Genomic DNA, 25,735 nt, shown 5'->3' with positions numbered 1-25,735 from the left:
ATATGTGAATTTGCATTACCATCAGCACTGCATCCTAAAGAGAATATTTCTTTAGTGACCCTGTCTGTCTGAAGCAAGAGTTCAAACTGCTTTGTGCTAATTCCAAGTTGCTTGAATCACCATGCCTGCCCTCCATCGATGCCATGGATGAGCATAGGGGGCATCTCCAGTGGGATGGGTTTGGCGTCTCAGTAAAGTACACGTGGGATTACGCTTGGATTACATCCATGCTCAGTGACCAATCCAATACAACTTCCTCTCTATGATAATAATGGATACTTGGTATTGCTTCGTTAAGTAGTCAGTAAGGACGGGGAAAAGTAATAAAGGTTTAACTGTTCACTATAATTTGCATTAATTATTGAAACTGGTTTCAGTTACAAAGGATTTTGGTACTGGGGAAGAGTGAATAAGTTCGCAAAGTACCTTTGTCAAATTTTATGCTGCAATATTCTATTTTTAGTAAGTAAATGGATTTTGTAATGGGAAACATTTGGAAGCATTCTGTACAAGTATCAGATATGTCTTCAATAGTGTCATGATGCACAGTGCGTGTGCTCAGAACTGCTTTTATTTTTAGTTTGTTAAGTTCACATGAGTATTTCTGGGATTTCTTGGTCTTTCCTCAGGTAATGGGAAGGCAGCTCAGAAATGGTTTTGTTGCTCTTAGAAATGGCTGATATTTTATGCCTAGGATAACAGATGTGGGAGTCAGAATGTGTTCTGATCCTATGGCAACATGTATTAGTCTGCCAATGCCCACAAAATTAGGTGGAAAGTTTGCAAAATGAATAGATTAGAGAAACTGAAATCAAACTTAAGGACATAATAAATTAATAACAAGATTAATTTAAAGGAACAAGGAAACAAGAAACAAAAATAAACTAGACAGTGAAATTTAATACCATAGATTGCAGCATATATGTTGACCTGGCATATAAGACTACCCCTGTTATTAGATGCCAAAATGCATGTTTGGCCTACATTCAGCATATAAGTCGACCCCCCCATTTTTCAGCTAATAAATGCATGTTTAGGACTATACTTGCATTAGGAGTCAGCCTCAATTTTTCAGCTCAGAAATACATGTTTAGGATTATACTTGCCTTATAAGTCAGTGCATGGGATCAAGCCATGTTGTCAAGAAGATGTGCGGGAGTTTAAGATAACCCACAGAGCAGACTGCACATGGCAACCGATGAACAGAATTTTTTTAACATTTCAAAATGGTAAACACCGACACCAACACCAGCAGTTCACATTTTATACTAAGCGTATACGTTGACCTTGTTTTTGGAAGGATTTTTCAAAGCTTCAAAAGTGAGCTCAAATACACTGATATACAGTTTGTTATTAATTGTCAAGATTATCTACCAAATAAATATCATTAGATTTTTCCCAACCAATCAGAAGATGATATAACAATTGTGTGTACTGCAGGCAGCACAGCTTGAAACATACAATTTTGGTGAAATTCACCAGGGATTCACTGTGTTGGGAAAGTATCTAAAAGACACTCGACACAGAGTCAACTTTAGATAGATTCATGCAGCAGTTTTAATTTGGTACAAGTGTGCACACAGGGCCAGTGTCCTTTCAGAATGCTCTAAAAGGCAATTCGAAGTTACACAGTTATATAAACCAGCTTTGGGAAAACTCACCTTTAACTCACAATGTTCTTATCTTGTATGTCTAATTCATTACATCCTTGATTACAAATGAGTTTACAACATAAACATGGAATGACCCGTACATCACCTCCATAGTTATGGAAGAATTTGTAAAACAATCACAAAATGTCCTGACCTTTTGCACAAACGATGTTCACAGTTTGTTCCAAAACACAAACTTTGCTCATCTATCCTGATGTTTTGCTGTTGTGCCAAGTCATCGGCATATCTCAGCTTGACCCCAGGGTTAAGCAAATCAGCATATTACGATATAATTCATAGACCATTCATCAACTTATTTTACGCTGACCCAAAGGTCACATTCCTTAGCTTATCATGAACTGGCCCACAGGCTAATCATCAACTTCCTGGCCTGGCCAGTAGGTCATATTCGTTCTAGTTTTTTTTTTACTGCAAACACTTTTAAAAGTTATATCCACAACTTGATCAAGCCTGGGTGATCCCATGATGCATCCTGATATGCCACTTCAATTGAAAGTATGATCAGAACATCCTATGACTTCCAGCTCTTGTCCCTGTTCTTATAAGGTTGCAAATTTAGACCCCACACCAGGACCTGAGTGTGGAATCTTGACCGGAGAGTCAGTGCTGTTTCTCTGCTTTGAAGCAGTGCCATGTTTTAGATTGCATTTTAAATTTAATCAGGTGAATGTTAAAGCTGCTATAGAAAGATAGTGGGGATGCTATTCTGTTCAGATAAGATAGAATTTTCCACAGAACATTGTACATATGAAAAACATCACGTCAAGTAGCGAGTACCGGTCCAGATCGGGCAGGGTGGCTGGCATGTGCGAACTGCTCTTTCTTTCTTCTCCCTCTTCCACTTTTCTTCTCAGTACCTCATGTCTTAACAATTTCTCAAACTACCCAATGATGTTAGCAAGTATCTACCCTTAGGATACCCGTTTGTACTTTATACCCTTTTCCATGGTTGGACCTGGATGGATAATTGACAAGACCATTTTGCCCTTTAAAGCCTTACTTTATTTCAAAATATATCATAAAACGTTGAATTCTTTGTTGAAACCTTGGTGTGAAAACCACCTCTAATGTCATTCACCTGCAATAACTTTTTGAGCTTTTGCACGTACCTTCTGTCCTTGATCTATTAGGCCTTATATCATCCTTTCCTTATCTCATCTCAAGCTGTTCGCCATGATCAATTCTATTCTGGCCTTCAAACTAACTCTCAAGAAGCTTCATTATTTGTATCTGTTCCACTATCAGTTATTTATGTCTAAGGCTGTTCATAAGACCCATTAACAAGCTGTTCATAAATGGCATTCAGTCCAGTGTCCTTGTTTCTTATGAAAATGTTGAACCATGGAGTGATTCACTAAAGTAATTTCTATTCTACTTCCACACACTACTTAACATGCGTATTTCAGCAGCCATCTTAATTAAACAAGAATAAATGAAAAGTTTATGACAGCTTTGTAGTAGGGTTGTTTACTTTAGGTATCTGCCCAGTTGCTCTCCCACTAGGCCTTATTTGACCGTGGCCCCTTTTCAGGCTAGCTACAGCTGTCATCACCTAAGAATAATTATTCCACTAGCCTTGTTTCTAGTGAAGCAAAACCTTCAGCATTTCCAGGAACATGAAACTTACAGCACTAACCTATTCCTTTACCAACCTCAGCTGACATATATATAATGTATCATAGACAGCAAAGTGGAAAGTTAAAAGCATTGAATACCTTTACTTTTAACTTAAAATTTCAGATAGCAAAACATGATTGAATTTAAATCAAAGTTAAAATAAAGATAAGACTTTTTAAAAATACTTTATCATTTTAAAAATTTATGGAATTGTTTTATCATATGAGAGAAATTTGACATTCGGCAAATATAAAATTTGCTCTTCAGGGCCAGTGAGGGTGTTTTGCAGTAATAATGAACTTTTTGATGGCATTAAAACCCAGTTACACCTCATTCAACAAGGTGTAACTTTAAGGGTTTTACAGCAAGACTAACAGCGTATGGCTGGAAATTTCCATCAATTAATTGATTGCTTAGGGATTGCAACTTGTGAGGAATTCAACAATGCACCCTCTGGAAGACTGTTGAATCATTGACAGCAACTTCTGGATTTCCATGTTACCCTGTGCATATGTAGACTCTGAAGTCACTGTTAGAGTCAGTGGCGTTATGACATCTGATACTGGCAGTTTTGCCATCATTATTACTGCAAAATCCAAACCATTGTTCTTAACAGGCACTGAAATTATATCTGAAACATTAGGATTTTTGTATACTAAAGGAATTGAGGTAGAAGATTAGCCATGATCTTGAATGGCGGAGCAGGTGGAACAGTATGACCTACTCCTACTCCTATTTCTTACATTGTCAAAGCCTTCACAGAGATGGTTAGATTAGGTGGCTCATGTGGAGAAAAATACAGCTGCAGTCTTGATGAGATAAATGACCTGTTTCTGTGCTGTAACGTTCTATGATTCTTAACCTTCCTCAAGAGACTAAAAGAAAAAATGAATTCAAGTGCAATAATCAGGAACTTTTATATCGCATAATTAAAATGAACAGATCAGGGACAACCAAAACAAGAGAGGTGAAAGCAGAAGAAACTTTGTATAGAAAACTGATTGTTTCTCAAAATAGCTGAAGTCAATGCTTCGGGCAGCTGCTGTATATGATTTAGTATTGACTGGGAATGACTGTACACATGAAAGTAAATAAATACATGGTTTCTCATTGTCATTGTATTGAAGACTAAAGAACAAAAAAAACAATACAGACAAACAAGACTGGTTCTAGGAATAAAGCTATAGGAAAGATAAAGTACAACAAGTTCAAATGAGATAATAGAACAGTAGAGATTAAATGGAATTTTTAAAGAGATGTGTAAAGGGAAGAATATTGCATCAGAAAGTCTTCACAAAAGAGGAAAAGATGAATTTGGAAATTGAGACTATGAACCCAAACCTCATGCAATATGAGCACCTATCAGGAACTGGATGCCAAGGTCAACAACTCACAGCCCAAACACTTTTCTGTTTTATTATTCCTGATCTTTCCAGTTTGTGTTGAGATGATTAAAATGATGGACACCAAATTATATGAACCCTAGAAGACCACACAAGCCTCCTTGTCCAACTTCTCACTATGCAGTCCCATCACACAAAGCTCTGCATCGGGAGCGCTACAATGTAAAATAACTGTACGGTAGCACAGAACTTGAGTATTGCTAAAAAAGGACACTTTTTGTCAAAACTTTTCATCTTGCACTCATCAGCACAGTTCACAAGAATACCAAATGTAAAAGAAACAACAATTTATATTATATGAAAAGAGAGTGCTGATTGGTTGGCAAGTGGACACTGAGTGATAGGGGCATTGCCATGGAAAATGCACTTGTTAGTGGTGACTGACAGTTAACTGCCAAGCATTATTTGAAAATTTAAACCAGGCAGCTTAACTCTGGTCAAGGCATTGCCCTGTGGAATGGCTGTCACTTATTTTATTTCGCTGAAACAGGTGCAATGTGAGTACATGTTCTTTCTGGCTGCAAAGAACAGGGCCCTATGCATTAATGTATGTAGCTTCCATACATACAAATGCACCACACTGCAAGCCTCACTGACAATCTTAAATTGGTTGTCAGCATAATTCTTAGCACATTGAGGATTATTTAGAAAATGCTATCCAATCACAAAATCACATCTAACGTTGGACACTGTGGGCTGTACCTTCGGCTCGGCAAGTGGGGACGGAGCCCGCTCGCCAAGGCGTAAAATTATACGGGGTGACGTTGGGCATGCGTCCTGACGTCACTGCGCTTCATTTAGATTTTCAGTTTGGCGGGCGTGCAGCCATGTTGGCTGCGCGCCTGCTGAACTGTCAAAAGCCTGTTAAGGCCATTAATTAACTAATTAACCCTATTGAGAAACCTGCCCGTCCAACCTTAAGGTTGGCGGGCAGGCAAAGAGCCCAGGTGGCCTTCACATTTTTCATGGAACCTCATCCACAGGCGGGATGAGGTTTCATGAAGGGTTTATCAATTAAATAAATTTTTTCATTAAAGTTCATTGACATGTCTCAACTCATGTCACATGAGGGGACATGTCTTAAATTTTTTTTATTTATTAAAATTTTTAAAACTCTGTGCCTCAGGGAGATTTCTGCGCTTTTTCACCACTCTGTGAACCACCACCCACCCACACCCCCCCACACCGGGAGTGCACAGCGCATCCGGGTGCGCGTCACGCTGGGCGGGCCTTAATTGGTGGACCCGATCGGGGACGCCAGTTGGGCCCGTGCCCATCCCCGCACAATCCCCTCAACGGGGGGGAAAATTCTCTCCTGTGTTTTGAGGTTTGCAAGCATGGGTTGGTTGGGTACAGAAGGGACATGCTTTTTGATACAATCCGCTAGTCTTTGGGACGTACCGCCTATATACCTAGCATCACACTAGCACTAAAATTCATACACCACATTACTCATTTGTGTGAAAGGGAGAAAGTCATTTTGGCTTGATAGCAGAATCCTCTTCGTGACGAATACCACTCGTGTTGCTACTGCATAGTAGCAGTGTGAAACAGCTAGCTTCACCTGTTGCTCAAATATTTGAGATATCTTGCCCTTCCAGGGTAATCTGAGGTAAGTTGGACACTTTTCAGGGCCAAAAGTGAGAGCTTTACGCTCATTCATGAGTTTGCACGAATACAGCACAAAATGATCTGATCAGGGTAGCCATTATCCCTCAGGATGCCTTTGATGCGTCCTATTTCAGCATCAAACTTGTATGGTGAGCAAATGGCTGGGGTCCTATTTGCAAGGTTGCCCATAAGGCCAATCTTATTGCGTGTGGAACTGTAAGAATCCCAACAGTATATCGACCAGTGAAGGTAGGCTTGCAGTAGACCGTGGTAGAGAATCACCTGGCAGATTTCTCAACTTGTACGTCAAGGAAAGGGAGTTCATTTGACTGCTCCATTTCAAAGGTGAATTTGAGCACAGGATGGAGCCCATTAAGACATATAAAAGACATTCTGCCTATCATAGAAATGAGTAATGTCGTATATGAATTTCAGTGCCAGTGTGATGCTAGGTATGTAGGCTGTACGTCCCAAAGACTGGCGAGTTGTATCAAATAGCATGTCCCTTGCGCTGTTCACAATGGGCAAGGTACAAACCGTACCCAACCAGCCCATGCTTGCAAAACTCAAAACACAACAAGGGATGTGATTTCAAAATTGGACAACATTTGCTAAATAATCCTGTGTGATAAAAATTATGCTGACAGCCGATTAAAGATTGTCAGTCAGGCTTGCAGTGTGCCATATTTGTGTGTACTGAAAGCTACATATCTTAATACACAGGGCCCTGTTCTTTGCGAACAGAAAGAACATATAAACACATTGCGCTGTTTCAGCTAAACAAAATACCTGACAGCCATTCGCTGGTTCATTCCTCAGGGCAATGCCTTGACCAATCATAGTTAAGCTGTCTGGTTTAAATTTTCAAACAATGCTTAGCAGTTAACTGTCAATCACCATCAGCTGGTGCATTCTCCATGGCAATGCCTCTACCAATAACAGTGCACTTGCCAACCAATCAGCACTCTCGTCTCATATAATATTTTGTATTCTTGTGAATTGTCCTGATGAGTGCAAGATGAAAAGCTCTGACAAAAAAGTCTCGTTTTTCAGCAATACACTGTAAAATCTACTTATGCTGTGAGGTTCACAAAACTGACATTATTTTTATTGGAGAACTGTAGGTTGAGAGGGAACATGATCCAAATTTTTAAAATGCTGAGGCATCAGTAATTTAGATACAATTGAGCTATTATGTTCTGAATACAAGAAACTGAATACTAATTTGAAAAAAATAAAGGATCAAAGATAAAAGGAAAGGGATTGGAACTTAGTGGATACTACTTTCAAAAAAACAGACTGAATTGCCTGCTCCTGGGCTATACAATTCTGATTCTACAAAGCTCATGCCTTCTCTCCATTGAAAAAATACTTAACTCCGTCCATTTGGTCCAATATGTTCAAAATCAGAAAAACATTGCTTCCCAACCAAGTCATTCTTGTGGTATCACTGGCTGAAGCTGCTAATTTATGTCAAATCAGGGAAATACTCGGCAGCCTGAATCTTCTGGTCGGCAAGCGGGAACAGGCCCCACTCGCTGACGCGTAAAATGACATGTGGCGTGCGTCCCAACGTCACCGTGCGTCATTCCGAACTTCAGTTCGGCGGGCGCGCACCAGAGTCGGCTGCGCACCCGCCTAACTGTCAAGGGCCTATTAAGGCCATTTAAAAACTAATTAAAATAATTAACGGAGCTGCTCATCCAACCTTAAGGTTGGCGGGCAGGCAAAGAGCCCAGGCAGCCTTCGCATTTATCATGAAACCTCATCCAGGGGCAGGATGAGGTTTCATGAAGGATTTATAAATCAAATAAATTTTTTCATTAAAGTTCATTGACATGTCCCAGCTCATGTGACACTGTCACATGAGGGGACATGTCTGAAATTTTTATATTCTCTTTATTTTAATTTTTCAAAATTAAATTAAATTCCCTGAGGCAGCTCTGTGCCTCAGGGAGATTTTTACGCTCTTTCGTGCGCATGCGCGAAAGAGTGCAGGTCCCAACTCAGCCTTCTCCCCCCACCTGGAGAGCAAGTGCTCAGCGCTTCCGGGTGCGCGTCACACTGGGCAGGCCTTAATTGGGCTGCCCGCGTAAAATGGCACCCGCCCATGCCTGCTCCCGCTCACCAACCCCCACCCCCCCAACGACGGGCAGAAAATTCTCCCCAGCATGTAAGGAAATGTCTGTGGAGAAAGAAACAGAATTCACGTTTCTAGCCAATGACCTTTCATCAGAGCTGGAAAAATTTGAAATGTAACAGGTTTTAAGCAAGGACAGAAACAAAGAAACGGGGGAGAGGATGAAAGTATAAAAGGGTAAATCTATGATAGAGTGGAGGAAAGGCGAGATTAAATGACAAAATAGATGATTGGGCAAGTTATAGATAATTAGTAACAGAACAAGTGAAGAGATAAAAAGATGGGCTTAGAGGAGGTTAGATGCTGTTAGGGGAAACCAGAGGCCAAGGCGGGTGGGATGTTGAAGGTGCAGGTGGTGTGAAATTGGAGACTTCAGTCGAGATGTCGTATGTATCATGTGGGAGGCCAGTGGAAGATTGGAAGTGTCGGGTGTACGATTGCGGGGGTTGACAAAACAGAAATGCTGGATCTTGTCGATAAGTGGAAAGACATTTACCTCCTGGATCCAACAGCCCTTGCCTTCCTTTAGCTGCTGAATTTCCCAAGGCCCAGGCAACCTGGTCGACCAGAGTTAAATTTGAAAACATGGATCAATATGAGGCTGCCAGTCTCATAATATTTAAATTGACAATGTGCCTCCTAAGAGCGGCTTTGTGGCCCATGCCCTCAACCCACCTCCATTAAAACCTGAAGGCAGACTGGGCTTGGGATTCAGTCTTTTAACACATTAACCTGCTGCGTGACCCAAACCTGGCAGTTTTTGGGGTTAAAATTTCTCCCTGTTAATGCTGTTTCTCTCTCCACAGGTACTACCAGCTGCTGAGCATTTCCAGCGTTTTCTGTTTAATCCGGTTTTCCAGAGTTTGCCATCATTTTCTCTAAATTATGGTCAGTTTTGTATGCGGGTCTTACATGCACTAAGGAACGACACAGATTTCATTTTGGGCTCTTACAGCCAGGAGACAGAGGAGATTCAGTTGAATTCAAACCCAAGCCTCCAAGATAAAAGAGTGCCCTTGTCCATAGCGAAGTTTTGTTCCTCAATGTTACCCTTGTTCCTAAAAGCTGCAGTCTGTTATTGGACATTGTACTACATCTCAACCAACAAACAAGTAAAAACCCAGATGTACAGGTAATTTTAAAATTGAATTACAAATTTCTTCCTAATGTATTGAAAAGTAAAGATCAAAGGGTTCTCGACTGTTTTAAAATATTGTGTGAAAAGTGGTGTGAGGTCCCGAAAAACGACAACGACAGACCCTGCCCTGTCAATCCTGCAAAGTTCTCCTTATTAACATCTGGGGTCTTGTGCCAAGATTAGGAGAGCTGTCCGAAGGCTATCAAACAACAACCTCTTTTAGTCATATTCCTGAATCATACTTTACAGTCAATATCCCAGACACAACCATCACCATTCCTGGGTATCTCCTGTCCCACTATCATGACAGACCCACCAGAGGCAGTGGCACAGTGGAAAACAGTCAAGAGGGAGTTACCCTGGGAGTCCTCAACATTGACTCCAAACTCCATGTAGTCTCATGGCATCAGGTCAAACATGGCCATACTGATTACCACCTACCCTCCCCCCTCAGCTGATGAATCAGCACTCCTCTATATTGGACACCACTTGGAAGAAACCCTGAGGGTAGCAAGGCCAGGGAATATACTTTGGTTAGGGTACTTCAGTGCCCATCACCAAGAGTAGCTTGTGTGCACCATTACTGACCGAGCTGCCCGAGTCCTGAAGGACATAACTGCTACACAGGGTCTGTGGCAGCTGGTAAAGGAACTAACAAGAGGAAAAAACCTACTTGACCTCGTGCTCACTAATCTACCTGTCACAGATGCATCTGTCCATAACAGTATCGGCAGGAGTGACCACTGCGCAGCTCTTGTGGAGACAAAATCCCGTCTTCACATGAAGAATATACTCCATCGTGTTGTTTGGCACAGCACTGTGTCAAATGGGATAGATTCAGAATCGATCTAGCAGCTCAAAATTGGGTATCTATGATGCACTGAGAGCCATCAGCAGCAGCAGAATTGTACTCAACCATAATCTGTAACCTCATGGCCCAGTATATCGCCACTCTCCCATTACTACCAAGCCAGGGGATCAACCCTGGGTCAATGAAAGTGGAGATGATGAGGACTGAGTGCAACGAAGAACAAGCGTTAACTAGGGAATTTGTTGCAGGTGGGATAACCCTGGTAAGTTTTTCTCAAGCTATAATTTAGATTAACAGTCAGACTCTGACTCAGAAGCTAGTTTAAAAAAACAGTTTAACAGAAACTGCCTGGCAGTGGGAGTTATCTGTCAATCGGTTAAAAGTGGTTGTCTGAATAGGTGTTAATTACTGTAGCAGGATGCTGACTTGGCAGTTATACCTTGGGTGTGAGTCACCAGCCTTCTGTGAAGGCAGACAGGTTTGGCGACCACATAGTGTGGAGATGACGAGGCCTGAGTGTGATGAAGAACAAGTGCTAACTTGGAAATTTGGTGCAGACGGGGAGGGAGGTGCTGCTTTTTGTACCCTTTTTTCAGTCTCCAGTAGCTGGGGAGTGTTCAAGGAATTAATTAGTTGAGCAGGTAGGTGATTGCTTGTTGAGTTTTAAGATTTTATCCCTCTAAATGGGGACAGTAGTTTAAACCAGTACTGAGGAAATATAATTATTGCATTAAATTTATAGCTTAACTGGTTAAACTACTTAATATTACTACAGATCACAGTTGAGTGACATTTCTAAAATTGAAACCTAATTATTTAAATGAAACACAATAAAGATGGCAGGACAGGTGACGTGTTGCAGCTACAACATGTGGGATTTGGTGGACACTATGTGATCCACAGCAACTACGTCTGCAGTAAATGCCTGCAGCTCTAGGAACTTTGGCTCAGGATTGATGAGCTGGAGTCTGAGTTTCAGACACTGCAATGTATCAGGGAGGGGGAAGAGTTACTTGGATACTTTGTTCCAGGAGGCAGTCACACCCCTTAGGCTAGGTACTTCTGAATTGGTCTGTGGTCAGGGACAGGTAGGTGGGACTGTGAGTGAAGCAGCATGAAGACTCAGGCAGTAGTAATGGAAGAGCCTCAGCCCTACAATTGTTCAACAGGTTTGAGATTTTTGCAGCTTGTGTGGATGTGTGCATGGGCTGCAGGGTGGATGAATAAACTGACCACGATACTGTGGTGCAGGGAGCCGTTCAAGAAGGAACGTAGTGGTAGCTGGGGACAGTATGGTTATGAGGGTAGCTACTGTTCTTTGCTGTCGAGAGTATGAGTCCCAAAGACCGTGTTGTCTGCCCAGTGTCAGGGGAAGGATGTAAGGACATCTCCGGGCTGGAGAGGAACTTGGAGTGGACGGGAAGAATCAGTTATTGTGATGCACATGGGCAGCAATGACGTAGGTAGGACTAAGAAAGCAGTTCTGCTGAGGGTGTATGAGCAGTTACAGCCTAAGTTATACAGCAAAACCACAAAGGTAACTGGATTACCACCTGAGCCATGAGCAAACTGGCAGAGGGTAAATAATATTGCCAGCTCGTTTCATTAATGGCAACCATGAAACTATCATTGATTGTTGTTAAAAACATATTTGATTCACTGATGTCCTTTAGGGAATGAAATCTGCCCACCTTACCCGATCTGATCTACATGTGATACCAAACCCACAGCAATGTGGTTGACTCTTAACTGCCCTCTGTAATGATCTAGAAAGCGACTGAGTTCAAGGGCAATTAGGGATGGGTCACAAATACTGGCCTTGCCAGCGATGCCTGCATCCCATGAAAGAATAAAGAAAAGAACATCAGAGGGTTGAATGCGTGGTTCTTGGGGTGGGAGAAATGGGTTTTGATTCATGGGACACTGGCACCAGCGCTGGGGAAAGAGGGAGCTGTAAAGTTAGGATGGACTTCACCTGAATCGTGCTGGGACCAGTATCCTGGCAAGTTGTATAACCAGGGCTGTAGAGAGGGTTCTAAACTAAATAATGGTGGGGAGGGCTCACATGAAGGGAGATTTGGGAAGTTAAAAAGAAAGGAGAAGGCAATAGTGCAGGGTAGCGATACAGATAATGGTAACTAGAGTATGACAAGAAGAGACAGAGAGTAAAAGCATGAGAATACACCAGAGTAGGGAAAAATGGCTTTAAACTAGCAGAGGGGAAGGAGGATTTGGGTGAAGGGAGAATTAGAATCAAAAGATAAAAGTTGAGACAATTGAAACGTGTATCAATGTGGGTAAAGATGAGTTGAGGGGGGTAGGAAGGGACAGAGATTGTAATGGTAATAGTACATCTGAGAGTAAGGTCCATGCAGGAAATAGTAGTTGAAAAAATAAAATTGAAGTCACTTTATCTGAGAGAACCTGCAATAAGATAGATGAACCAGTGGCAGAAATAGAGAAAAATGGTTCTGATCTATTCGCCATTACGGAGACATGGTTACAAGGTGACCAACATTAGGAAATAAATATTCCAGGGTACATGATATTCCGACCTGACAGGCAGAGTGGAAAAGGAGGAGGGTATACCCGATAATAAATGATGACATAAGGACATTAGTGGGAAAGGATCTTGCCTTAAAACATTGTGAAATAGAATTAGTATGGGAGATTAGTAATAGCAAGGTCAGAAAATGCTGGCGGGAGTAGTTTATAGGCCCCCCCCCTAATAGTAGATATACCATTGGACAGAGCGTTAATCAAGAAATAATTGGAGCTTGTGATAAAGGCAATGTAATAATTGTGGGACATTTTAATCTTCATATAGACTGGACCAATCAAATTGGTAAAGGTGGAAGTTGAGTTTTTATGATTCTTTTGTGGCAATTTCTTGGAGAAATATGTTGTGGAACCAACTAGGGCTAAAGCGAGAAATGCTCAGAAGATCTGGCAGCATCTGTGGAAAGAGAAACAGAGTTAATTTTTCGAATCCATATGACCCTTTTTCAGAGCTCTGAAGAAGAGTCATATGGAATCAAAACATTAACTCTGTTTCTTTCTCCACAGATGCTGCCAGACCCGCTGAGTTTTTCCAGAATTTTCTGTTTTTATTTCAGATTTCCAGTACCCATTGTATTTTGCTTTTATCTTAGGGCTAAAGCTATTTTAGATCTAGTTTTGTGTACTGAGACAGGGTTGATTAGTAATGACAAAGTAAAATATCCACTTAAAGAAAGCCAATAACATAAGACCATAAAACGTAGGAGCAGAAATAGGCCATTCATCTGCTCCGCCATTCATCTGCTCCATCATTCAATGAGATCATGGCTGATCTGATAATCCTGAATTCCACTTTCCTGCCTTTTCCCCATAACCCTTGATTCCCTTACTGATTAAAAATTTGTCTATCTCAGCCTTGAATATACTTAACGAACCAGCCTCTACAGCCCTCTGTGGTAAAGAACCCCACAGATTCACTACCCTCTGAGAGAAGAAATTCCTCCTCATCTCTGTCTTAAATGGGTGACCCTTTACCCTGGGATTATGCCCTCTGGCCCTAGACTCTCCCACAAGGGGAAACAACCTCTCAGCAACTACCCTGTCAAGCTCCCTAAGAATCTTATGTGTTTCAAGGTCACCTCTCATTCTTCTAAACTCCAATGAGGACAGGCCCAACCTGCTCAACCTCTCCTCATAAGAAAATCCCTCCATACCCGGGATCAACCTAGTGAACCTTTTCTGGACTGCCTCCAATGCCAGTATATCTTTCCTTAGATAAGGGACCAAAACTGTTCACATTTTCTAGGTGTGGTCTAACTAATGCCTTGTGTAGTTTTATCAAGATTTCCCTATTTTTATACTCCATTCCCTTTGAAATAAAGGCCAACATTCCATTTGCCTTCCCTATTACCTGCTGAACTTGTATGTTAGCTTTTTGTGATTGATGAACATAAGAATGAGGGAACAGCTGGCTAAGGTTGATTGGGCAAATAGACTAAAAGGTATGGCGGTAAATAAACAGCGGGAAACATTTAAAGAAACAGATCAAAGTGTTCAACAGAAATACATTTCATTGAAAAACATGGGCTAGAATCTTCAGGTTGGCGTGCTGGGGCGTGCCCCCCTAGCCGATGTGTAAAATGACGCACGGTGACATCGGGCGTGCATCTCGACGTCACCATGTGCCATTCCGATCTCCAGTTCGGCGGGTGTACAACGGACTCGGCTGCACACCTACTGAACTGTCAAAGGCCTATTAAGGCCATTTAAAAACCAATTAGAGGAATGAAAAGAGCTGCTCGTCCAGCCTTAAGGTTGGTGGGCAAGCAAAGATCCCAGGCGGCCTTCGCATTTATCATGAAACCTCATCCATGGGCAGGATGAGATTTCATGAAAGTTTTTAAAGTTTAACAAAAATTTTTAATGAAATTCATAGCCATGCCCCAGCTCATGTGATACTGGCCCATGAGGGGACATGTCTTAAAAGTTTTTTTTTCTTCATTTAAAATTTTCTAAATCAAACTAATCTCCCTGAGGCAGCTCTGTGTCTCGGGGAGATTTCTGCGCTCTTTCACATGCATGCGCGAAAGAACGCAGGTCCCAACTCAGCCAACTTCCCCCCGCCCGCACATGGAGCACTCAGCGCTTCCGGGTGCACATCACGCTGGGCGGGCCTTAATTGGCCTGCCATGTAAAATGGCGGCGCGCAGATAATTGCAGGCAGTGATTGGCTGTACGCCTGTCCGTGCCCAGCCCCCCCGACAAGGAGAAGATTCTCCCCATGAACTCAGCAAGAAAGAACCATCCGTGGCTCACTCAGGAAGTTAAAGATCGTATTAGATTAAAAGAAGAGGCTTAGAAAGTTACAAAGGATAGTAGTAAGTCTGAGAATTGGGAGTGTTTTAGACACCAGCAAAGGGTCACCAAAAAGGTGATAAGAAAGGGGAAAAAAAATGTGATAGTAAACCAGCCAGTAATATAAAAACAGATTGTAAGAGCTTTTACAAGTATATCAAAAGGAAGAGAATAGCGAAAGTACATGTTGGTCTCTTAGAAGCAGAGACAGGAGAAATTATCATGGGGAATGAGGAACAAATATTTTGTGTCTGCCTTCACAGTAGAAGACACAATTTACATAGCAGAAATAGAGGGTAACCTAGGGACAAATATGAGTGAGGAAGTTAAGGTAATTCATATCAGCAGAGGAAAAGTACTGGAGAAACTTAAGAGACTAAAATCTGACAAATCCTCAGGACCTGATGGCCTACATTCTAGGGTTCTAAAAGTGATAGCTGCTGTAGTGGATGCACTGGCTATGATTTTCCAAAATTCCTGCGATTCTGAAATGGTCCCAGCAGATTGGAAGTTAGCAAATATAACGCCTCTGTACAAGAAAGGAAAGAGAAAAAAAATGGAATTACAGGCCAGATAGCCTGACATCAATCATCGGGAAAGTGCTAGAATCTATTATGAAGGAAGTTTTAACAATGCACTTGGAATAGTACGATTAGAACAAGTCAACATGATTTTACAAAATGGAAATCCTGTTTGACCAATTTATTAGAGGATGTAACTAGTAGGGTAGATAAAGGGGAACCGATAGATGTAGTATACCTGGATTTCCAAAAGATATTCAATAAGGTGCATTACAAAAGGTTAATAGACAAGATAAAGGCTCTTGGAATTGGTGGTGATATATTAGCACATATAGAGGATTAGTTAATTGACAGGAAGCAGACAGTAGGGATAATGGGGCATTTTCAAATTGGCAGACAGTGAATAGCGGAGTGCTGCAAGGATCGGTGCTGGGGCATTAACTATTCACAATCTATATTAATGACACACATGAAGAGACAGAGAGTAATGTATCTAAATTTGCTGACAGTACAAAACTAGGTGGCAATGCAAACTGTGAGGCGGATGCAAACAGGTTGCAAAGAGTTATAGATAGATAAGAGAGTGGGCAACAAGGTGGCAGATGGAGTATAATGTTGGGAAATGTGTACTCATTCATTTTGGTCATAAGGATAGAAAAGCAGAGTGTTTTTTAAAAGGTGTGAAACTTGTAAAAGCTGATGTTCAGAGAGACGTGGGTGTACTCATACAAGGAACACAAAGTATCAGCATTCAGGTACAGCAAGCAATAAAAAGGCAAATCGCATATTGGCCTTTATTGCAAGAGGTTGGAGTACAATAATAAAGTCTTGTGAGACCACACCTGGAATAATGAATGCAATTTTAGTCTCCATATTTAAGGAAGGATATACTTGCATTGGAGGCAAAAAAGGGAAGGTTCACAAAATTGGTCCCTGCGATGAGAGAGATGTCCAATGATGACAGGCTGAGTAAATTGGGCCTATGCTCTCTGGAGTTTAGAAGAATGAGAGGTGATCTCATTGAAACATTCAAGATTGTGAAGGGCTTGACAGGGTAAACACTGAGACTTTGTTTCTCCTGGCTGGGGAATGCAGAACAAGCGGGTACAGCTTCAGGATAAGCGGCCAATCATTTAAAGGTCAGATGAGAAGAAATTTCTTCATTCAAAGGATTGTGAATTTTGGAATTCTCTACCCCAGCGGGTTGTGGATCTGCCATCATTGAATATATCATTGAAGTAGACAGATTGTTGTCTTTAAGGGATTCAAGGAATATGAGGAGTGGGGGGGCGGGGGGGAGAAAGTGAAGTTGATGCTGAAGATCAGGTATGGTCAGATTGAATGGCAGAGCAGGCTCAATGGGCCAAATGGTTTTCTCTGCTCCTATTGTTATGTTCTTATGCCCTTAATGAGAAGAGCACAAGAGCATCCCAGGAGCACACTAGGCATACCAGGCATCATAAAAATGGGGTGCCAATCTGGTGAAGCTCCACCACAAGACATGAATGCTGAAGAGTGTAAACAGCATGCAACATACAGAAATTTTTAAAAATTAAAAATGCTGAAAATAATCTGCAGGCCAGGCAACATCTGTGCAATCCCACAACCAGCGGTTCAGATTAAAGCTCTGTAGTCCAGCAACATCCAGCCATGAATGTGGTGCACAATTAAACAACTAACTGGAGAACGAGGCTCCACCTATGTCCCCACTGTCAATGATGGGGAAGCTCAGCCTGACAGTGCAAAAGACAAAGCCAGAGGTGCCAAGTGGATGATCCATCTCAGCCTCCTCCTGAGGTCCCCAAAATAAAAGAGGCCAGTTTTAAGCCAATTCAATTTACTCCATGTGATATCAAGAAATGTTTGAAGACTGCAAAGGCTCTGGGTCCTGAAAACATCCCATCAATAGCACTGAAGGTTTGCGCACCAAAACCAGCCACACACCAGCCAAGCTGTTCCAGTACAGTTGCAACACTGGTACTTACACGGCAATGTGGAAAATTGCCCAGCTATGTCCAGTCCACAAAAAGCAGGGCAAATCCAAACCGGCCAATTCCCACCCCATCAATCTACGCTCAATCACCAACAAAGAATAGGCAGTGCAATCAAGCAGCACGTACACAGCAATAAGCTGCCGACTGTCGCTCAGTTTGGATTCCACCAGGATGATTCGACTCCCAACCTCATTACAACCTTAATCCAAACATAGACAAAAAAGCTTATTCAAGAGGTGAAGTGAGAGTGACTGCCCTTGACATCAAGGCAGCATATGACTGAGCGTGATATCAAGGATTCCTAGCAAAATTGAAGTCAGTAAGAATCTCCACTGGTGGAGTCATATCTAGCACAAAGGAAGATGGTTGTGGATTTTTGGAGTCCAATCATCTCAATCCCAGGACATCTCTGCAGGAGTTCCTCAGGTTAGTGTCCTAGGCCCAGCCATCTTCAGCTGCTTCATCAAAGACCTTCCTTCCAACATAATATCAGAAGTTCAGAAGTGGGGATGTTCGCTGATGATTGCACAATTTTCAGCACCATTCATGACTCGTCAGATAGTGAAACAGACTCTGCCAATATGCAGCACAACCTGGATGACATTTAGGCTTGAGCTGATAATTGGTCTAAGTAACATTCACACCACAAAAGTGCCAGGCAATGACCATCTCCAACAAGAGAGAACCTAACCCTCCCCCCTTGACATTCAGTGGCATTACCATCACTAAATTCCCCACCATCAGCATCCTGGAGATTACCATTGACCAGAAACTGAATTGGACTAGCCATATAAATACTGCGCATACAAGAGCAAGTCGGAGGCTGGGAATTCTACAGCGAGTAACTAACTTTCCTGACTCCCTAAAGCCTGTCCGCCATCTACAAGGCACAAGCCAGGAGTGTGATAGAATACTCTCCACTTGCCTGGATGAGTGTGGCTCCAACAATATTCAAGAAATTTGATAATATCCAGAACAAAGCAATGGCACTCCATCCACCACCTTAAACATTCACTCCCTGCACCATCAGTGCACAGTGGCAGCAGTGTATACCATCTACAAGATGGACCTCAGCAACTCACCAAGGCTCCTTCGACAGCACCTTCCAAAATGGTGACCTCTACCAGCTAGAAGGACAAGAGCAGCAGTCATATGCAAACACCACCTTCTTTATGCCATCCTGACTTGGAACCATATCACCGTTCCTTCACTGTCGCTGGTTCGCTGGAACTCTTCCTAACTGCATTGTGAGTATACCTACACCAGATGGACTGTAGCAGCTCCAGAAAGCTGCTCATCATCACCTTCTCAAGGGCAATTAGGGATGGGCAATAAATGCTGACATTGCCAGTGACGTCCACATCCCATTAAAAAAATAAATAAAATGACAAATGTCTTTCCGTCATTAGTGAGAATGTAATATTTCTACAACTCAAATATAGTAATTTAATCCAACCGTTCATATGCCCACATTTCTGGTATAAGTCACTTGTGTACCCTGTGCTCCATGTCTGATTTTTCTTGTATCCTGTCTTGTTTCTTGCATTCTCTCAATCATGCCTTTTTAAAAAGTTGTTCCCAGGATAGGGGCGATGCTGGCAAGGTCTCATTTATTATCTATCCCTAACTGCCAGGAAAAAGAGCTGGCAGGACTGCCAGCGACCATCCTGCTGAATGGCTTCTTCGTATATTAAGAACCAACTGTGTTGGTTGAATTATGTGTGGGCCAGATGGGGTGTAACATATTCCCCTCCCTAAGTGACGTTAATTTTCACAGCAATCCAGTTGCTTTCAATGTTTTTTTTTCCACTGCTCTCCCATAAATTAACAGATTTATTGAATTCAGTTTTTCAAGTGTTTTGCTCATTGCATTCCCAAACATAATCCTCAAACATATCATGGTGCATATTTTTTTTTCTTTTCCTATATCTTTATGCCATTGAAATCAAGTGTCATCACCTATTCTAACTTATTTTTTCCCTGTTTTCGCACATGTTTAATGGGGTTTATTTTTACTTGCACCACCTGGTGCAATGGACGATCTGCCCTTTGTAAAACCTGTCCAACGTTCATCCCTATTCATCCACTAGGTTACCATTCGTATGGAGAAGTTGGGAATGGCTTCCTCTATGTTTTTAAAGTCTGGTTTTGATGTCACCTACCTGCTGCTTATCAATTCATCTTTTCTTGTACTCTTTTCAATCTTAATGGATTTTGGCCATTATAACCCCTAATCCATGGCAGTTCCTTGTGATGCAAACAGCATAAAACCTAAATTGCTGGACGCATTCTCTGGCACTTTGCCATGCTGTTACTATTTTACATCTTGAGTACGCGCCATGTCAGCAAACTTTGAAGAGAAGCAAAGCCCACCCTTCAATCACTGGGCTACCTCCTGAGGATAGAGGAAGAAAAGCATCTGAAACATCAAGGTCCTGAGTTTAAAAAGTTGAAACTTTTGAAACCATGTCTCGCATCTCTTTGAACATTTTGATTGATTCACAGGAGTGTTGAACCCCATGACAGGCTTTATTTAATGCAGGTGATCTAACAGTAACATTCTTTATCATATGAATAGTACAGGACTGTAGGCAATTTTAGAAGGAAAATTGTTTGAGTGACCTGTTGCCATTTCGCCCCTCTAGCCTTTTCTGCCATTCAATGAGATCATGGCTTGTCTGCAACCTAGCTCCACAAATCTGCCTTTGTTCCATATATCTTAATAACTTTGGTTTACAAAAATCTATGAACTCAGATTTCAAATTAACAATTGATCTAGCATCAATTTCCATTTGAGGAAGAGAGTTCCAAAGTTCTGCTAGCATTTTGTGTAACAGTGTTTCCTAATTTCACTCCTGAAAAGTCTAGCTCTAATTTTTAGGCTATGCCCTCCCCAGCCCTAGATTCCCCAGCCAGCAGGAATTGTTTCTCTCTACCTATTTGTTCCCCATAATATCTTGAAAACTTTGATTAAGTCACCCCTTAACCTTTTAAGTTCCAGGAAATACAACCCTAATTTGTTTAATTTCTCCTTGCAATTTAAGCCTTGGGGTTCAGGAATAATTCCAGTAAATCTAAACTGCATTCTTTCCAAGGCCATTATATAATGCTTAAGATGTGGTGCCTAGTACTGCTTGCAGTACTCCAAGTGTGAGTTTACACAAATCATTACAAGTATTGGAGACTAAAAAAGCACCTCCTTCCCCCTCTGCACCAAATTGCCACACTTGCCAAATTCCCTGCTTATGCACATCTGTTTATGATGCATGCCATTTATGACACTCTGTGCAACCACTCTCATAATTAGTAACATTTTCTTCTTGTTCAGAGTTTACATTCTGATTAAGAAGATAAGCATTCTGAATGTAAAAATAACATTCAAAATAAAATTTATTAACATCAGCAAGATCATTAGAATGCATTGTACTGAGTGGCCTGCTATTTTAGGATCTGGTGTCTTCACAGGAAACCACTGCTTTGTTTGATCTTAACATCAACGAAACTCTCTAATACTGATATACCACATGTACTGCTCTCCGATGCTTGTAACATGCAACACGGAACTGACAGACCTGAGTTATATTGCAGGTCATTGTGCTACTTTGCAAGCAACAACAATGGCACTCTGCAACATGCATGCAAAATGTCTGTCCTAATAGGCTAATTCTGAACCAGTTATTCTATCACTTTTAGTATTGATGTAAAGCATCAATGCAACAGCAATTGCATAATTCAGGAGTTAGGATACAGCATGTATGCAGAGTATCCAGCTGGTTAATTGTGGGTGGGAGCATCAACTCGCTCCTAAAATTAAAGTTATGTTTAAGATATTTTCACTTGGGAGCTTTGTAAATTTGACCTCAAACCCAACTATAGTTATCATGTACCAATTGGAAATCTAATCAGTGTGAGGCTTTACTGAGGCCTGGAGAGATTGCATTCTGACTCCAGAATTGTGCGATCATTGTTGCGTTGATGCATATTCCAAATTGCTTTGCATCAATGCCAAAAGTGATAGTATAACCCATAAATAACCTATTAAAATAGGCTGATCTGAATTGATGATTTTAAGCTAAATCTGTCACAGTCAGCATGATTATAAATAGAATGTTGACATGAACAGTAATAAGTATCAATTTTTCAATTGCCAACACAATGGAAAAGTGATTTATATAGTCACAATTGACCCAAAGCATGAGCTCATCATCTTAGAATAAAATGCAAAAAAACATTTTGTAAATGAGTGATTAAATAGTTGAAAACATGGAGATGTTGGTGGGTGGAATTTGCAAGCAGCCCAATATATACATGGACTCATAACTTGCTATAAATCAACAGTGTTCTGTGGTGCGATAGCTTTATCAAGAGAATGACCTTCAGTTCATCTCCATAAATTCAACTCATCCTTTCACAGCTTCAGTTTAAAACAAGGAGAAAAGTGGCAATGATGAGTCTCTTATCAGCTGACTGGGAGGGAAAATGTTAGATTCAAACCCCTGATACAAATTGTTGCAACGTCAACTCACACCCAATCTCATGGTATGATTGACTGCTCAACAAGGCTCACACTACTATTAAATGCTAAGAATGTGGGCACAGTGCCTTATAAAACAAATCCAGCCTAATACTACATGGGCAACACTATGCCAGTTGTGCTGCAGGTAATACCAACCCAAGAGCATTTTTTTTTACATTGCTGCCATGATACATTTTAACCCATCAACTAATGCAGAGATTAATATCACCCAAATCGAGCCACAGGAAGTCATTGCAAGATTCCTAACAAAGTAATTTTTAAATCAGATAAAGTTGTAAGTACTAAAATGTAAGTAAGACATAAAATATCTGCATTTTAAAATAGAAATATATTTTTACTACTTTGGTGTTTATATGAGACATGAGCCTAGAAATTGATGCAAAACTACAGGGCACTTCAAACTGTAGAGATGATAAAGGATGTCAGACATATGCAGGTTTAAAGAGTGAGCAGGACAATGTCAGATACAATTCAATGCAGAGAAACATGAAGTAATACATTTAGGGGAAGCGAACAGTGATTTTTTTTATTCATTCATGGCTGAGCCAGCATTTATTGCCCATCCCTATTTGCCCTTCAGAACTGAGTAGCTTGCTAGGACATTAAAGAGTCAATCACATTGCTGTGGGTCTGGAGTCACATATAGGCCTGGCTAGGTAAGGATGGCAGATTTCCTTCCCTAAAGGGCATTAGTGAACCTGATGGGTTTTTAACAACAATTGACAACGGTTTCATGGTCATCATTAGACTTTTAATTCCAGATTTTTTTTTTAATTGGATTCAAATTTTACCATCTGCCATGGTGGAGTTCACATCTGAGTCCCCAGATCATTACCCTGGATATCTGGAGTACTAGTCCAGTGATAATATCGCTACGCCACTACCTCCCTAGTAATATCCTACTAAGGTTCTAGCTGAAGATTGAAAAGTGATCTATTAAAGGGTTCTAGCTTCTGAAAAGTTTTAAAAGAGGATTAATATGAGAGCAATTAACATTTATAGGTTTATATGCTCTTAGTGCTACTGATTCTGTTCCATTCTGTCATTTTTTGATATATTTCAAATTGTGCTTCAGGTTTGTTGCATTTCATATTAACTATACACATTGGTGAAATCAAGTTGAACTATGTGGGAGCAACAAGAGCAGTGAGAAAGTGTGCATCACCACAGCCTTGTCACTTGAAACAGATTCAAGTGCATAAACGTTAGCAAAAGGAAATATTTATTCCTTTTTGCTTTGTATTTTTATTTTACATTTTCTAAAATTATTCTTATTTTTATGGTAGAGGGACATGGAAACGCAACACAAATCTGCATATTAATAAATGCCACAAGGTTCTAAGAATTCACACACCCAATTTTACTGAGGCACAAAGCAACATCACAATTAATTTGACACAAAAGCAAGGGACAATGGAATACATGTAGCATCAATGATAAACCTGCTGAAACACAGTATTCTTTTTGAAGGTAATTAAAATAATTTTGTAAGTGGAATTAAATTTCCATGAAATTCTCAGAAGATAGTGCTTTAATAATGAATGTAATTAGAACCCAATTCTGCATAAAACTTCACAAACAGAATCCTAAACATGTAAGGCACATGTTACCTTTGTTATTAACTGCTTGCATATGACCCTGTTACATGTTCACAGCTTCTTATGGTAGCAGTACGCACATGTTTTGCTGGGAATGCCATATTTCACATATTTAATGTTAGGTGCTATATTATAATCATAAGTGAAAAAATCACGGATTAATTATTTAAATAGATTGTTCCTATCCTCCATCACTTGAAGGAAAAAAGTATTTATTATAAAATGTTCCTAGTCTCACTATTGAAAGGTGCATAATCATACAGATTCTGTTTATAGAGTTGCCATCACTGCTGCTCAGTGTTTCTCCAGCCCCCTTGATATTATCGATAGCATTTTCCCCCTTACCATCATTAATAGAAACCAACATACCAATACTCTATCAGAATAGATGGATAGACAGATGGACAGACTAGACAGATAGAAACCTACTAATATAACCCCTCTTGTATCATTAGGTATACGCACTGACCCATTTGTTCCATTTGCACTATGACAGATGGATCTTTAATATGAACATACAAAATAGGAGCAGAAGTAGGCCATTCGGCCCCTTGAGCCTGCTCCGCCATTCAATAGGATCATGGCTGATCTGCTTGTGCTTCAAATTCCACATTCCCATCTACCCCCAATAACCTTTGATTCCCTTGCCTAACAAAAATCTAGCTACCTCTGCCTTAAAAATATTTAGTTACCCCATTTCCACCACCTTCTGAAGCAGAGAGTTCCAAAGCCGCACAACCTTTTGAGAGAAAAAATTTCTTCTCATCTCTGTCCTAAAAGGATGACCCCTAATTTTAAAACTGTGCCCCCTAGTTCTGGACTCACCCACAAGAGGAAACATCCTTTCAAATCCATCTTATCAATACTGTTCAGAATCTTATATACTTCAGTCAAGTCACCCCTCACTCTTCTAAACTCCAGTGGAAACAAGCCCAGTCTATGTAACCTTTCCTCAAAAGACAACCCACTCATTCCGGGTATCAATCTAGTAAACCTCCTCTGAACCGCCTCCATTGGCGGTTTCCTTGTGCAATTGAAAGGTACTCATCTGTTGAAGTCTCCTGTACCATCAGTTACATGTACACACTCAAAAGAGGAAATCTTATGGACTTAGTTTCTGACAGGGCATTGCGACCATATCCGGGTTGGCAAGCCAACCCTGCTAGTGGGCCTTCCGGGTGAATTTCGCAGTGACCAGCTAATTAAGAGGGTGCCATCGGGATTGCTGTTCAATTAGTGCAACCGACAGGTGGATCAGCCTGACGCCTGAATGAGGACCAATTATTTAAAGGAGTACCACACACGGTGATAGTGGATATCAAATTTGAAGAAGCAAAAAGAGTAGGATGATGAATGCCAGAAGGGGAATGACAGGCCTACAATGCACAGGCATTTGCTGACACATTTATTGCCTGTTTCCCCCTTTATAGTGCTGCACTGATAACAAGTTGAGCCCTCAATGAATGCCCACTGTGAAGTCACCCTCCTTATCTTGCGGCGTTGCTGCCAGGGTATGCGACTGTGCTTCGTTGGATAAGACCAATAAAGCCACCACTTGGAATCAGAAGAGAGGCAGAAAGATGTACTTACACACAGTGGTCCCTCCATAATACTCACCTGTAATGTGGCTATGCTTTCCCATAAAGTGCTGTGATCTTTTGTGTAAGAAACCCTGTATGAAGCAGAACCACAGGGGTAACATCAATAAGTGGGACCTTTGATCAACCATTCAACAGGTCATTGCTTGCTGTTCTTCTCACTGCAGGAGAGTGATATAGGGATGGATTTTTATCTTCGAGGTGGGTAGAAGGAGTGGGGAAATTTCCTGGCTCAACATG

General features: G+C 41.0%; 1 protein-coding gene across 1 annotated transcript in view; it reads left to right on the top strand.

Moving 5' to 3' along the window:
- The window catches only part of celf4 (CUGBP, Elav-like family member 4), a 1,291,869-nt gene that overhangs the window by 926,576 nt on the left and 339,558 nt on the right, over positions 1-25,735 (top strand). The window lies entirely within an intron of this gene.

Source organism: Cetorhinus maximus, chromosome 1 (genome assembly GCF_964194155.1).
Source record: "Cetorhinus maximus chromosome 1, sCetMax3.hap1.1, whole genome shotgun sequence".
Taxonomy (NCBI): Eukaryota; Metazoa; Chordata; class Chondrichthyes; order Lamniformes; family Cetorhinidae; genus Cetorhinus; species Cetorhinus maximus.
This window is presented reverse-complemented; position numbering and strand designations above follow the sequence as displayed.